This window comes from Maniola hyperantus, chromosome 10, assembly GCF_902806685.2.
Source record: "Maniola hyperantus chromosome 10, iAphHyp1.2, whole genome shotgun sequence".
Lineage (NCBI taxonomy): Eukaryota > Metazoa > Arthropoda > Insecta > Lepidoptera > Nymphalidae > Maniola > Maniola hyperantus.
The window spans coordinates 3,301,916-3,318,194 of NC_048545.1; positions in this window are offsets into that span (position 1 = coordinate 3,301,916).

The window sequence follows — 16,279 nt, forward strand, 5'->3', positions numbered from 1 at the left end:
CGGAGTGGAAACCATGTATCATCAGAACAACCTCCACGCGAAGGCCTAAAGAAAATGGCAGGAAACGCGTGGATAAAGGATGCGGAGGATCGTGATTGGTTGCGCGCTCTTGAAAAGGCCTATGTTCAGCAATAGACGTATACAGGCTTACAGATTGGCTCATTTCACCCTACTTTTTTTACAACCGTACCGCACGCCATCGTAAGTGATTTCCCCGTCACCACCCGGGTGCCTGGTGCACTCCGACCGCTCGTTGTGCCAAATCTTTCCCGCACATGCAAATTGTGGACCCAACCCCCTTTGGCGGTGTTCCCGCTATCAATATTGGGTTATTCAGGAGGCGGATCAACAAATTCCTGAAAGGCCAACAAATTCTTTGGCGGTTCCTCTGGTGCTCATGGGCGGTAGTACCTAATCACTTGACCCGCCTGCTCGTTTGCTCGCTATTATTATTATTTTAAAAAACAAAAGATTGGATTGGATAATGGTTATATTCCTTCAATTCTAACAATTTCGTTATTCACGGTCCATATCTTGCTTTAGCAGCCCTTCATATTATGGTCATGTTCTATCATAACTCCGGCAATTTTATCACCAACGGTCCATATTTTACTCTTGCAGCCCACATTTCGTCTTGTACACCTCCAACACATCCCTTTCTCAGTGTTATATTGCTTGTTATACCGCTGGCCGTTGAAAATCAAGACTCGACCACCACTACATGACTTTGTGAATTGGCAACTGTAGTCTGACGCTATAAAATAAATTGAGACAGGATACGGAATTAAGAGAGTATTTTATGATGTTCTATCCGAGCATAATAGGGGGAGAGTTCACTAATGATTAACAAAAAACATAATAGATAACATAACATATAGATAATATAACAAATGATTCAAAAACTAATCATATCACAAACGTCGTATTTCGCAAACATATAATTTTACAAAACATCATCGACGAATATTGTATTAACAAATGTTTTACTTTGCAAATGTGCTGAAAGTGAAAATATCATTTAATTTAATAATTTCACCAAATAATTCGTTTTCCAAGCTCAATTCGCAATTTTACAAAATTGCGTATTTATCACAATTTCACTTTATGATATTTCGTACTTCGCAGTGTCATGTGTCAGTTCAGGACAGTTATTTAGTTTGGAATAAGAAAAGACGTGGCTTTTCAAATTTTATTACTGATAACGATTTTTATTTAACGTTTCATAATCTGGTCATGTTCTTTGACAATCCTAATAATTTCTTCATCAACGCATTCCTCGATATTATTATGATCATGTTCATTGAGAATTTTAACAATGTTGTCATCAACGGTCCAAACCTTTTTTTGGCAGCCTAAGTTATGCTTGTTACACCTCCAAGTGGTCTTCGTTTTGGATACATACTTCTTATTATAGCGTTGGCCGTCGATTATCAGGATCCTACCGCCTTGATCTGACTTTATAAAGTGGCTACTACACACTTTTGACACTGGAAATTAACATAAGAAATTAGTACACTACCAACAAATCCCTTTTCCAGTGTGACATTTATTGTTAACGGATGTCCGTTGAAGATCAGCCCGGCGATTCGCTAACTCTGTGCTCAACGCTGAATGATAGCCACCGAGCTCGTTTGACATTTATTTCTAATCCACTGAAGGTTTTCTATGAAAAAATATTTTAATATTACTCAGTGAAGTAGCAGTGTAAAAGCAACCAATGTCAAATGAGCTTGGTGGATATCATTCAGGGTTGAAAACTGAGTTAGCGAATCACCCCGCTGGACCCCACTACACAGACACACACACACACACGCAAATGCACATGACCTCTAAACAACCAAATTGGCAGGTCTAAAGGCAATGATATTATACCGTTCACAATGTTACCCATGGATAAAAATAGCACTATATTTAGAAATGAAAAATTAAAATCAAATTGTGCTATACAATTGAAAAAGCAGTACGCATCGTTATTGGTTTTTATTAATATTGTGATTGTGTTCATTGAAAACTCTGACAATTTTGTCGTCAACAGTCCAAATCTTTGTTTGGCAGCCAATATGATGCTTGTTACATCTCCAAATGGTCCTCGTTTTGGATACATGCCTCTTATTATAGCGTTGGCCGTCGATGATCAGGATCCTACCACCTTTATCTGACTTTATGAAGTGGCTACTATACACTTTTGACACTGGAAATTACCATAAGAAATTAGTACACTACCAACAGATCCCTCTTTATAATATTTATTATTTATTATACGCTTTATTTGTAAAGTATGGATAAAAATAGCGCTATTTTTAGAACTGAAAAATTAACTCAAATCGTACTATACAATTGAAAAGGCAGTACGCATCGTTATTTGTTTTTATTAATATTGTGATTGTGTTCATTGAAAACTCTGACAATTTTGTCGTCAATGGTCCAAACCTTTGTTTGGCAGCCAATATGATGTTTGTTACATCTCCAAGTAGTCCTCCTTTTGGAGACGTATTTCTTATTATTGCTTTGGCCGTCGGTCAACAGGATCCGACCACCATGATGAGTCTTTATGAAGTGGCTACTACACACTTTTGACACTGGAAATTTGGAAATATGGAATTGAAATACATAAACATTATAGTGATAAGTCAAACAAATAAAATTAAAGCGAAAAACGTTTATTTAAATAAAATAAAAATACATTACAAAATGATTGTTATTGCCATTGCCAGCGTAAAGCACCTATATCACGTTAGCCCAGTACATTTGGCTATCATAGAATAGTTAGTAACATTGACATAGACATGGTTACTAAACCGTGTCTCGAAACCATATAATATTATGTCATCACTTGCAAGTGGCAACACGCACTCGAGTATGTACCTACTTATACAAGGGATACACAATCCAGCTAGATAGGTCCAATTTCAAGAAAGAGGTAAGTAGCCGAATCTAACCAGTCAGGGCAGCGTTCGGGAAGCTAAGAAATATATTTTCCTCAATGCATGAAAATCAAAGTTTTTGAACAGTGCGTGTTGCCAGTGATCCATTTGACGCAAAAAAAACATGTTTCGTGTGTGTGTGTGCTATATGTAAACCTGATTTACACTTTTTAAATAGCAAGTCAGGTGAGAAATGCAAATGTAAAGTAATAAGTAAAACACGCTGTTAAGTAAAAAGTTCAGGTGTGTGCACATTTTCAAATCCACATAACACGTGATACCGAAAACATGTTTGTCACCTACACTTGTGCTTCACAAAATGTAGATCAGGGACACGGTAATGTTATATGCAGTATTCCAACTTCATACAAACGGGCGAAACGCGAACTATACCTACGCGCCTCGATCTTGCGGTGCGCTCGTGGTGCAGCCAGTCGCGAATGTGCCGCAGTGACGAACGGAAGGTGTTTTGTTTTTTTAATAACCGCGCGATTTTTTCACTAAAAATAAGTTCAAGTACATATTTAATATGACAAGTACATATTCAAACACAAAGTAGGCAAATGACAAGTACAATTATTTAAACACAAAGTAAGCAAATGTAATTAAAATGCCGGAGGCGGGTAGCCCTATCGCATGTTTACGTACCGCGCTGCTGTAGGTATTTATTTCAAAGAAACGGTCGAGTTACATTACTGTATAGATAACATTACCGTGTCAGGGATCACTAATGTTTATTTTTGGATACTCTAGTCGCGTTATGTTGATGTTCATTACTCATATAGACAATAGCATCATCAACCGTCCACACTCTGCTCTTACAGCCAACGTTCCGCTTGATGCACCTCCAAGAGGTCTTGACCCCACTGACTGCTTGCATGTTGTATCGTTCACCATCAACTATCAAAACTCGGCCACCCACTTTCGTCGTTTCGAAGTACGCTGAAAATAAAAGGAAAAAATAAATATTAAGAACAGACAATTCTATGAAATAAACTTAAATCTAAATTTAAAGCATTAAATTAAAACTAAAATAAATTAAATTAAATCTGAAACCTCATTGAGACCACGCAGCGAGGCATTGTATCCAAGATGCTGGCAGGCTGGCAGTATTACCCAGACAGAGTTTTTTTTAAATCTTTATTTAGAGAGCTTGGTCGCTCTATAAGGGTTACATAGCTTAGGTATATTATAATTGGTTCCTCCTTAATCTTACTGCACTTATATAAAGTTCTATCATAGGATAGCTTGATGATGACGATGATTAAAAAGAATAAAAAACAGTAAAAAAGCAAACAATGATAATTTATTAAAACTACATTAATGATCAGATAACACCAAAATATAATGCAAAAACTAAATATCAAAGTAAAAAAATAGAAAATACATTTAACATCTGCGTAAAATTAGTTCTGGTTTTAATAGTAAACTGAACTCATATAATATAGTACGTAAATTTTAAGAAAGGACTCGCCTTATTAGGTCTACTTATGTGTCAACTGGGTTTACATGGCCGTTGACCCACACAGCAAACATGGCAAGTCTTTTCTCAAAGTATACGCATTTATAGATAGATTTTAGCGTTTAAACTATCGTGAGTGATTTCCATTATATATAGTATATTTCTGTTTCGAAACTAGTCGGGCTAACGTCGACTGGATACGTGAGTATAGCCGTAGAAATATACTTTAGAGGTAGAGTTATAAACGAATTTACAAAACTTTATTTTAAACGTTTAGATTGATTAAAACATTATAATTTTATTATTATGGAAGGTATAAATAATAAGAACAGACAATTCTATTAAATAAACTTAAATCTAAATTAAAAGTTAAAAAAAACTTTAAATTAAAACTAAAATAAATTAAATTAAATCTAAAACCTCATCGAGACCACCGCAGCGAGGCATTGTACCCAAGATGCTGGCAGCATTACCCCTTTGGATGGCCAAACTAATTGTTTGTCCAAGGTAGCTGACAGCTCTCGGGTCCCCGGTTGACTCGATATCATTTAGATTTATTTATTTATAGCGTGATTATAAGTGGACATTAATTTATTATTGAGTGTAGTGCTAATTACTCTGTGGTAGTGCATCCTACCACACTACGCTCAAGTTCGCTCTTATTTCATGATTCTCGTCCAATTCTAGTTTAGTAGATTCGCTTCGGGTCTTCACAGACAAAGCAGACTGACAGATAGATCGACAGACAACGAAGTGATCCTAGCCTTTTGCACGTTATAAGATTGTTGTCTTATAAGAAATTCAGTTGTATTGGTTGTTATATGAAATCATTATATTACAAGATATTTTTTCCTGTGTCGTATCAGACACGCGCCATACTAATCTTTTCTTGTCTAGTGTTCGTGTATAATGTGCAAAAGTCCTTCCCCTCCCTCTCCCTCTAGTCCCTTTTCTTCTCTGGAAATAAGGAATCCTAAAAACCAATCTGAGAAATAAAGAGGCCGTCTGCGCTTCCCCTAATTAATTATAATGTTCGTGTTCATTAATAATATTAATGACGACATCTTCAATGGTCCATATTCGGCTCTTGCATCCAGCGTTACGTTTGACGCATCGCCAGGACGTCTTCTTTCCCGTAACGTATTGCTTATTATAACGATATCCATTGTATACCAGTATACGTCCACCGCCTTGACGTTTAGATGCCTCGAAATGTACTGGAAATATAAGAGAAAAACTGATGCAAACAGCGCAAGAGCTGATGTTAGACATTATGTTGCCCCTTGCGTTGTTCTTCTGGGGCTCAGACTAAGAATCAAGGAGACTTGTCAGACGCGTATACCCGAAATGGACAAACCAACAAAAGAAATCATACTTGCGTATGAAAAGGTTTATGTTTCATAATTAGCGTTCGCTACAACTGTTAGACCCGATCACACAACGATGCACTAATGGCTTCTACACACCTTCAATACTTTTAAAACAGAAAACTAAATAAAAACTCGTAATAGCGTTGATCATTATAAATGAGCACTCGAGTACTATAAAGCCTTGAAGTCACTGAAAAGTGTAAGTTTAAGGTCCGTTAGACGATAGGTTCAACATAAACCATTTTTATTCGAATTCCGTCCAATCGCTGCCTGTATGTCCGGTGTCCCTTAAAAATGATTATGATCATAAACGAGTCCAGTTATTTTATCTTGTATGGTGATAACAGTACTTCGACAGCCGTGTCTCCATTTGATGCAGTTCCACGTAATTTTTTCTTTGTGCTGCCTTTTCTTCCGATACCTGTATCCATTGAGCACCAATACCCTGTTACCACGTAACGTGGGTAAAAACGTCGCATCTAAAATCAAAATAGACGTTAAAACTTGGAATTTTGTCTGGTGGGAGGCTTTGGCCGTGGCTTGTTATAAGTTGTTCATAATATGCACATACCTACCTAGAATATTAGACTACTAACGACAGAGGAATGTGCAGTGCTCAGACAAGCCGCCAAGCGCTTACAAGCACGAAGAAACCAATATTGTGTTTTTTTTTGTGTGGAAATAAATTAAAAAAAAATACCACTTTTATAAGTCGCATCGGCATCGGCAAGTCACCGCATATTGCTAATGCGCGTAGCCGCCATTTTAGTGACGTCAGCACTAGACTGAAGTTTCGAGCTGATGGTATATTTTTACTTAAAAATACGTCAAATGACGTCAAAATGACGTCATTTCGATGTAATGAGACATGGTTCTAGCAAAACAGCAATTTGCGAGACTTATACCACCCTACCGGCAAAGCCGTGCCGCCAAGCGATTTAACGTTCCGGTACGATGCCGCGTAGAAACCAAAGTTTCGATTTAATAAAAATTGCCATACCCTTTCCAGGCTAACCCGCTTCCATCTTAGACTGCATTATCACTTACCACCAGGTGAGATTGCAAAAAAGGTCTAACGTGTATCTGGATAAATAAATCTAGCTTTTCCTGTTTATTTTAGAGCCTACATAGTACATATGTTTCATAACAACATGCTCAAAGCAATACTGATATTTTCGGAAATTTTTGTAAATTACCTATTTCAATTTTCAATTCAAAACAAACTTTTAGAAATAAAAAGAGAAACAGATTTTTAATAATCTACATACGCTATTGAAATTTTAAAAAAGTTATAAGAACGAATATACGTTTTTAATATTTATAAAGTACTAGCTGATGCCCTCAACTTTGTACGCGTGAATTTAGGTTTTTAAAAATCCCTTGGGAACTTTTTATTTTTCCGGGATAAAAAGTAGCCTATGTCACTTTCCAGGTCTTAAACTATACCCATGCATAAAATCACATCCATCCGTTGGTCTGTTGCGACGTGATTGAAGAACAAACTGACAAACCAACAAACAAACACACTTTCGCATTTATAATAGGGGTAGTGCTAGTTACCTACTACAATTAATCGGATACTATGTAGCTACAGTTGACGAATTTCTAAAGACAAGCTTGCATGGAAACGGTCAGCTTTGCGTTCAGCAGCCCACAAGGTAGTGTAATGTTTTCATGTTCATTTCATGTCATTTTAGTTAAATTGAGATAAATGAAAGTTTTGTTGATACCAAAAATATAAATTTATAATTTGTTTACTTATTAAGTACAAACGAACAGTTAGTTGATAGAGGTATTTTCTTCAAATCGTGGTACAGTTTGAGTGATTTTAATTTTTAAAACTTTATTTAAAACTCACCCACGAAAATGGAAAAGCGAATTCCAGAAGGTCTAAAGTGCCGGACAAATCGCATCGCTTACGCGTTTCTCCAAGATGTTCTCTGAGATTTGTTTATCTTTTAAGCAAACGAAGGAAAACTAAAGTATAGTACTGTAGTGTACTTTAATGTACCAAATTTTTTAATTAATATAAATAAAACTGCGATTTGTGAGTGGGTCCCCAAACAGGTCACACCCAATCGTTTCAGTGTGACTCTTTGGGAATCGATTGATCGTTGGCTAACGAACTTTTTTCCCATCGAGTCATACTCGCAGTAATAGTGTGACTCGTTTGGAATTCTAATGAATAAAAATGAAAATGAATAAATTCTAAGGAAAAAATCGATGAGTTCCCACTTCCCAACGAGTCACACAGTGACACGATTGGGTGTGACTCGTTGGAAACCCAGCTCTTTGCTCGGCCGTGTGATGTCCTTTACGCATGATTATGATCAGTATGTTTTACAATTATATCGTCAAAAGCAGTTATCACACAGCTCCTACACTTAAACTTTTTCCTCTTGATGCACGACCAGGTAGTTGTAATGCTAGACGTTCTCTTCTTATTATACCGTTTACCATTAACAATTAAAACTCTGTTGCCGGCTTTTGTCGGTAAGAACACAACATCTGAAATAAATAGAGGAAAAAGGAACCTATAAATTAATAAAATTATGGTGTAAATAAATAAAAAATGTTATTACGTGAACAGGATCCAAACAGTGTGGGTTGGATCCTTTTAACGTTACGTCTTTGTCGTAGTTAGTTTTTAGATATTAACATTTAATGTTCACACTTCAAATCCGTGTAGGTAAATTTGGCCTAATATTAGTTTTGCCCAGTTTTAGTTTAACTAGAGTTCGTTTTTAGATATTTAACTTTAAAGTCTGAACTTTAAAGTCAATATCTGAGAATTAATTTTTTATGGGTTAGATCTTTTTCAGGTAAGAATGTACTTAAAATTTATTTTTCTACTTTTACTTTTCAAGTTAATTGTTTCTGAATAAAACATCTGTGATAGAAGGACAAACCAACAGACACCGAAATTATTTTAAGTTAGTTAATTTTTTACTTTTGAGTATACGGACCACTAAAAATCAAAGAAACTTATATATAATATATTATATACAATTTAATACATCTGTACATACTCTGTTATTCTCATTTGTTAAATTTTACATCTTTGTTTCTCTTTATCAAACATAATAAAATATTACTCATAATATATTTTTATAGTGCGACTTAACACTAATTATACCTGAAGTTCACGTTGGCCAAACGCTTTCAGCGAGTGGGCCAACATGTCTACACTGTTTGTAAATAGCGACAGAATTCTTTGATTTGTGTGAAAAGCTACACAACTCGCAAGTAGGCCAATGTTGGGCGCACGCAGCAAATATACGCCATGTAGCTATTAGTTTGCCGAATGCATTCGTGAAGCGCGTTGGGCCAACGTACTTAAAGGGCATTTTCACATATACATGCAAACACAAACTCATGCTTACGTTCAAATATACAAAATAGGGCTGATGCAGCCCTTGATATCTCATAGCAATAGTTTTTTGTGGAAAATAACGTTAAGAATATAATACTAAGTAAATGATTTCTTTTATTAACATAAATGCTGTTTTCGAGCTTAAACCTGAATTCCTTCTATACTGATTTTGGTCGGATACGAACGCGCTCCCCAGCGTTTTCTATGCAAACGTCGTTTGGTTTATTTTTACGGAAATCTAGCAGTAAAACTTCATCGACAAGCCAAACTATAGTACGCGACAGGTGTATATGGCAAGGGGGGTACGAGGCGGGGGGACGCCCCGCACACCCGCACGTCACCTACACCGGGTTAGCGAGGGGGCTGTGCGGGTGTGCGGGGCGTCTCCACCCCGATTGCCATCTCGACCTATTGCGTACTAGAGTAGGAGTTTATTACAGAAGACCTCCCTGGCGCAGTGGTAAGCGCTGTGATCTTATTGGTGGGAGGTCCCGGCTTCGATTCCCGGCGGGGATATGAAATTTTATAATTTCTAAATTTCTGGTCTGGTCTGGTGGGAGGCTTCGGCCGTGGCTAGTTACCACCCTACCGGCAAAGCCGTGCCACCAAGCGATTTAGCTTTCCGGTACAATGCCGTGTAGAAACCAAAGGGGTATGGGTTTAGTAAAAACTGCCATACCCCTTCCAGGCTAGCCCGCTAGCATCTTAGACTGCATCATCACTTACCACCTGGTGAGATTGCAGTCAAGGGCTAACTTGTATCTAAATTAAAAAAAAAACGTATTGTTTGGAACTCGCTACGAATAAACTCCTCTTAAGCATCAGTGTCATCAGTGACGCAGTACGCATTGGGCGCGAACAATACCAGCGTAGGAGAAATTCAGGCTTTTAATAAATAAAAATTAAATACAATAATTAATTTAAAGTAATTAACCCTTTGTCCATAATTATGTCATTAATTAACCTGGAGTTAACAATAGACTAAATAAATATGTTAATGTAGTGACAATAACCACACTATCACAGTGCAATTTACCTAATAATTAATATTAATAAAAATTACAGCTACCTCACATAATAATTAAAATTGCACATTCATAGAAGTACTTCGTATTAATCATCAAGTAGTTAATCTAAGTCCTAAATTATGAGGTCACATTTATTATTCTCCTATCTATCTATCGTAATTTATCGTTAATTATGTTAATATAATATAATATTATACTACTTCATTTTTCTGTATTGCGTGTAAGTACTATCCAACACACCTAGTTTCTCCTTTCACCAAAGGTTGCCTGGTAGAGATTGCTGTGAGCAATAAGGCCGCCTTTGCATACAATTACTTTTTAGTTTTAGTTTCATTGTTTTTGTCATGTTATGTAATATTTTTTGTGTGCAATAAAGTATTTCTATCTATCTATCGTACTAGAATCTAATCAAAAATAATATGCAATTAATTATGAAACTTCTTATTTCAATCAAATATTTGGATGAATAAATAGATGGAGATAGCAAATTCGTAGATCACTGTCTCTGTCGTTGAAACCGACAAAACGTCAAATAGGTATGAATGACAGAGACAACGCTCTACAAAGCCTAAATGTCATTATAAAGGCTGATGTACATTACTTTCGGCCGCGTACTGTACGCTTCTTCTTCGCTCTGAGTTGGTTTCCGCTTGTTGCGATTCACTCACGCGCGTGTCTCTTGGTTGTGTAGTATTATTATATATTCTGTGGTTGAGTGTCGTCGTATCTGTATGTGTGAGTGTACACGAAGTCTGAACAATCCGTCACACACACTGACGCAATGTACACTTTCACGCGTAACCACTAGTGCGCAAGTTTCACGCGCGTGAGTTACTTTCAGACTCACCCTGTAGCGAAAATGTATTTCTTAGCCAATAAGTATTTATGCTCGGCCCATAAGTAGCGTCGGAAGTATACCACGCCATATATATAGGTATATCATAACATATTGCATGCTAATAGGCAGAATTTGGCTGTACCTTTTTGTTTTTGTCACATCTCCACTGTTTACCCAGATTCGCAATAAAGAAATTTGTATTTGTATTTGTATTTGTACCACCATGGAACTATACATCGGTCTTCAGGTTTTCTGTATATACCACCACCCACTTAGGGCGGCTTCAGACTAGCGTATGTAATACGCGTATTACACTCGTTTTGATTGGTAAATGCGTTTATACAAGCGCGTGCACACGCTCATTTTAGCGTGTTGACTTGATCTAATGGGTCAGTGGCAATATGGATTCCATGGCTCGTTCATATCCGAGCTTATAAGCGCGTCTACGCTCATACGAGATGCGCGCGTATTTGCACGTATAATTTGGGCTAAAAACATGCGTAAAAACGCTAATCTGAAATCGTTCTCATTTCAAATGTTTGAGGAGATTTTTTGAGTTTACTGTTTATATGGACCAAATTCCGAAAAAGATTACAACGATCAAACAAATACTTAAGATGTTCTTAATTATTAAGAAGCGTTTCTATATTCGGTGATATACCTAAAATTAGTTGTGATGATGCACCTGTCGTACTTTAATTATCACATTATCAATCGTGGTCACGAACGCCGGACATCCTGAGGTCTTCTTGATACACCGCCATCTAATCTTGGCGCCCTCATTCTGGTGTATGGTGAACCTGTGTTTGCCTATGTCCAAGCATCTCTTTCCACCGGTGGTGTAGCCGAAAAATGCTGAAAATAGGAAGGGGTTACAATCATTTGAATTTCTTGAAGTTATTAATTATTAAAAAATTAAAAATAAACCAACTTCAAAAAGCTACCTACCACCGAATGCACAGTCATACCAGGTAAGTACTTTACTTAACAATATTACTTTACAATATAGAAATGTTTTTCTTAATTTAAAATTTAATTTTAATTACGATTGAATATAAAAATAATATGCCTATTATATATAATGTAAAGTACTAATCAAATATAAAAATACATTATAAAAAATATGCGCTGAATTGAAAATGTAATTTTTTTGAAGTTGGTTAAAAAGAAGTCACAATTTCGTTGAAATAAATTCAGACATTTTAAAGACTTTGTTTTAAATGAAATGAAAAATACTTGAATAGATTTTTAATTATCGGTAAAACCTACATAGCGTCGCCTTCACCCATTGCCCAAACAAAGATCGATCGAATAAAATCAAAAAGGAGGAAGCTTATTGAATAAAAATATAAGGTTTCCCAGAAAAATCAGGTTTTTGAGCCTTTTTATATATTATTTAAAAAAAATCTTGTACAATATTTTCAACTACAATTAAAGTACTTACTAATAAAATAATAATTACAGAATAACTCTTGAAATAAATACAAAATAGCTTTAGGTCGACTAGAAAAAATAACATTAGCTAAAAAATCTAAGACATGTCTCTATTTAATTCTTAGAACAGAATATATAGAAGAAGAATAGAAGTGTTTGGCCATAGTCCACCATGCTGGCCAAGTGCGGATTGACACACTTCACACACCTTTGAGAACATTATGGAGAACTCTCAGGCATGCAGGTTTCCTCACGATGTTTTCCTTCACCGTTAAAGCGACTATATTTTATTTCTTAAAACGCACATAACTCCGAAAATCGAACCCCCGACCTCCCGAATATCATGGCTATCATGGCTATCATGACTTTATAAGGAGTGATTATTATAAATCAATGATTGTGAATATTATTGTATCTGATGATCATGTTATCCAAAGTCATCACTGTGGCACGGCACTGACTGTCCTTCTTGACGCAGACCCAGTTAGTCTTCGGCCCCCTACTGTCGCTGCGTTTGTTGAAACGGTACGGATCAATGATCAGCAGAGGATTACCATAACGGGTCGTTGAGTAAAAGGGAACTAAGCCTGCGAAAACACAATGAACATTTGAATTGAAAACATCTTCAAGCGCGATTGGCGATTTTTTTGGTGTGTAAAAACTTCAAGGTCGCATCCCGACATGGTAATGTTAATTTAAAGTGCAGATAAATGTAAAAACGTGGTTTTCATTTATATATTATAAAATTTTAAGCACAATTCAATTCAAACAAAGTCTGTAATGTTATTGTTTGAAGTGTTAACTTCTGTCGGCAGTCCTCTGACTGCCGCTGTTTTATATATAACTCATGATCATTACTTTATGATTGTTTGATCAATACATGGAATAGAAAAAACTTAAATCGCAAAAAAACTATGTAAATATTTCAAAAATACCATACCAAAGCGAGCGTCAAAAAAGTTATAATTAAAAATCGTTCTTTTTTAACTATTTGTATTTAATATTTTATTAACATATTATAATATCTACTAATGTAACTGATACAAATACATAATTATATTACCACTAAACAAATATTTATAATATTATATTGTTACTATCTGAATAATAATACTTAAAAAGGCACTTTGAAAAATATTATAATAAAAAAAGAAAAATATATTTCTAATTTCTATCTATGCATAATATAATTGCAATGATAATTATAACTATGCTTAATTTTAAATGCTACTTAATAAATAAGAATACTTACACCTATTTTAAGAGCTAAGTAGGTATTTTATTGATTATATTAATGAACTCATGACCAATCTCATCAAAAGAAATCTAAAAGTCTTCACCAATAAATAAGTTAATTAAGTTTGACAATGACTCGAGTTTTGCACGCTATACATTACGGGTTTGAAAAATACTAAATCACTAAAACTACAAAATTAGGCAAATGGTTATTGGTATTGGATTGTGTTTAGGTAGTATAACAATAACGCTAAGTTTTTGCTAGCGTTCTGGTTTACACCCTGTATTGAAACGGATCAATTTTGCCAATGACCCAACTTCTTGGCAATGCACATTACACATGTTCTAGAAATGGTTATGGTTCATATTGAGTTTATAAACATGGTCCTTGATTAAGCTAACACTGGCAGAGCAACCATTAGCCGATCTTTTGACGCAATGCCACCAAGTTTTGATACCGTATGAGGACGTTCGTTTGAATCTGTGTGGGCCCACCATTACTATCGGGTTACCTCTGTGGGAAACGCCAAATTGTACTGCAAAAATGAAAAAAAAATGTTGAATTTATTTACGTACGTTGCAAAATGTATTTTTATTCGTGATTACGTATTTTTATCAAGTCATTATTTTATGTTATTCACAATGTTTTTTTTATTAGGTTCACCAACACCTTTATCATTTACATCAAACACAAAATTAAAAATAGAAAAAGATGTTAGACAAAATGAAAAGCTAATTACAGGTAAACACCACATGCGAATAAAGAGTGTCAAGAAGTTATACAACTAAAAATAAATTAATTTAAAAAAATTTAATTATTAATTATATTCGAATTTATATAAATATATGTGGATTCAGAAAATATTTTTATCATATTTAAGTAGGTACTTACTACTAAGACAAAAAAATATCGAAAGTACAATTAGAATAGTTTATTATCCAAAATACAATTTTATAAAAAAATTAGTTAGTAGGTATTTTGTATGTTCTTCTTTCTTCTTGTTCTTTTGTTTTTTTGTTCTTTCACACTTCTACTATTTTTTATTGAAAAAATGAAAAAAATTATAAACAATGATTCTGAGAATCTTTGGATGATAATAATCACTTAGTAGGAGATCACTAACAAGAACCTGCATCCATGTGGGCCGATGATGTGATAAACTTAAATAATAATAATCTTAATCATGCTCCTAATCCAATACTCATACCTAATCAAACAAAAAATTGCATTTTATAAACTTCAAACTAAAGGGCACAAAAGTGTATACACTTTTGTATAGAAAATTAATGATTCTGTTCTAAATAATATCTGAATCTTAATGATTCTGATTGTTTACATTACACTCATGATCATAATTATAATCAAATCACAAAAAAAGCATTTTTTTGGGCACACCAACCCCCCAATTATGTAAGAATCGTTATTCTTACATAAGTAAGAGTATTCATCGTTATCGTAATCGTCAAAAAGTTCTGCCCTTTGATAGGTTGATTCGCTGTTTACATTTTTTACAGCCAATCAAAGGGGAGAATTTGTTGACGACTACGATAGCGATGAATACGTTTTTCTTACTCAATTGGGGGGCTGTTTACAGACCGTTAATGATTATGAATGTTCTTGGTTTTAATAATCACATTGTCGAACGTGATCACAGAAACCCGGCATCCTTGCGGTGCCTTATTGCAGACCCAGTAGGTCTTCGCTCCAATGGTGTGTTTACAGTTATACCTACAGTCGTCGATTATGAGAAGAGGCTTCCCGCGCTTGGTGTGGACTATCATCAGTTCTGTAGAAAAACTTGACATTAGTTCAACTTCGACTGAAACAAAAACCGGCCAAGTGCGAGTCAGCCTCACACACTGAAGTTTAGATAAGATAAGATAAGATAAGTTTATTAATTGCAAAATTGTATGTACATAGGGTCTTAAAAATATTAAAGTCCAATTACAATCTGCCATCAATGGCGCGCAATTTTACAATAGTGTCAGTTACACATTTAGTTACTATTAACATAGGTACTAAAAAATAAAAAATAAATTTAAAATATGATGTCAGAGAAAACCTAAAATAGTCTTATTTAAGTGCATGTTAATATTAACATAATAATAAATTAATTACATTGATGAAATTAATTACTTAATCAAATCTCGAAATTAAGCCTTAATATGTCGTACGAAGTCATCCACTGTATAAAAATTTTTTTCTTGCAACCATTTTTTTAATTTATGACAGAATTGTTTAAATGGAAGCATTTTAATCTCCATCGGCAATTTGTTAAAGATTTTTATGCACATAGAGTAACAATAAGATTCCGTACTACAATCGTATTTTATCGACATTTTGCACGATAAATCAAAAACTATTATGCCTAGAAATAAATAAAAATCTGATTTAGATTGTACAAGTAGTCCTTTCATATGATACCCACTTGAAAGTTGAAAATAGAAATATTTGTTCATGAACACATTTAAATTTTTTTTCGTGATGTAACCACAAATTCAGTTTTCAAATTTTTCTCCTCATGTCTGCTATAAGACCTACCAATGGAAAGTACCCAATAGACAAGGTAACCTAGTATATTTTGCTAGATAAATATTAACTAAAACTACAATA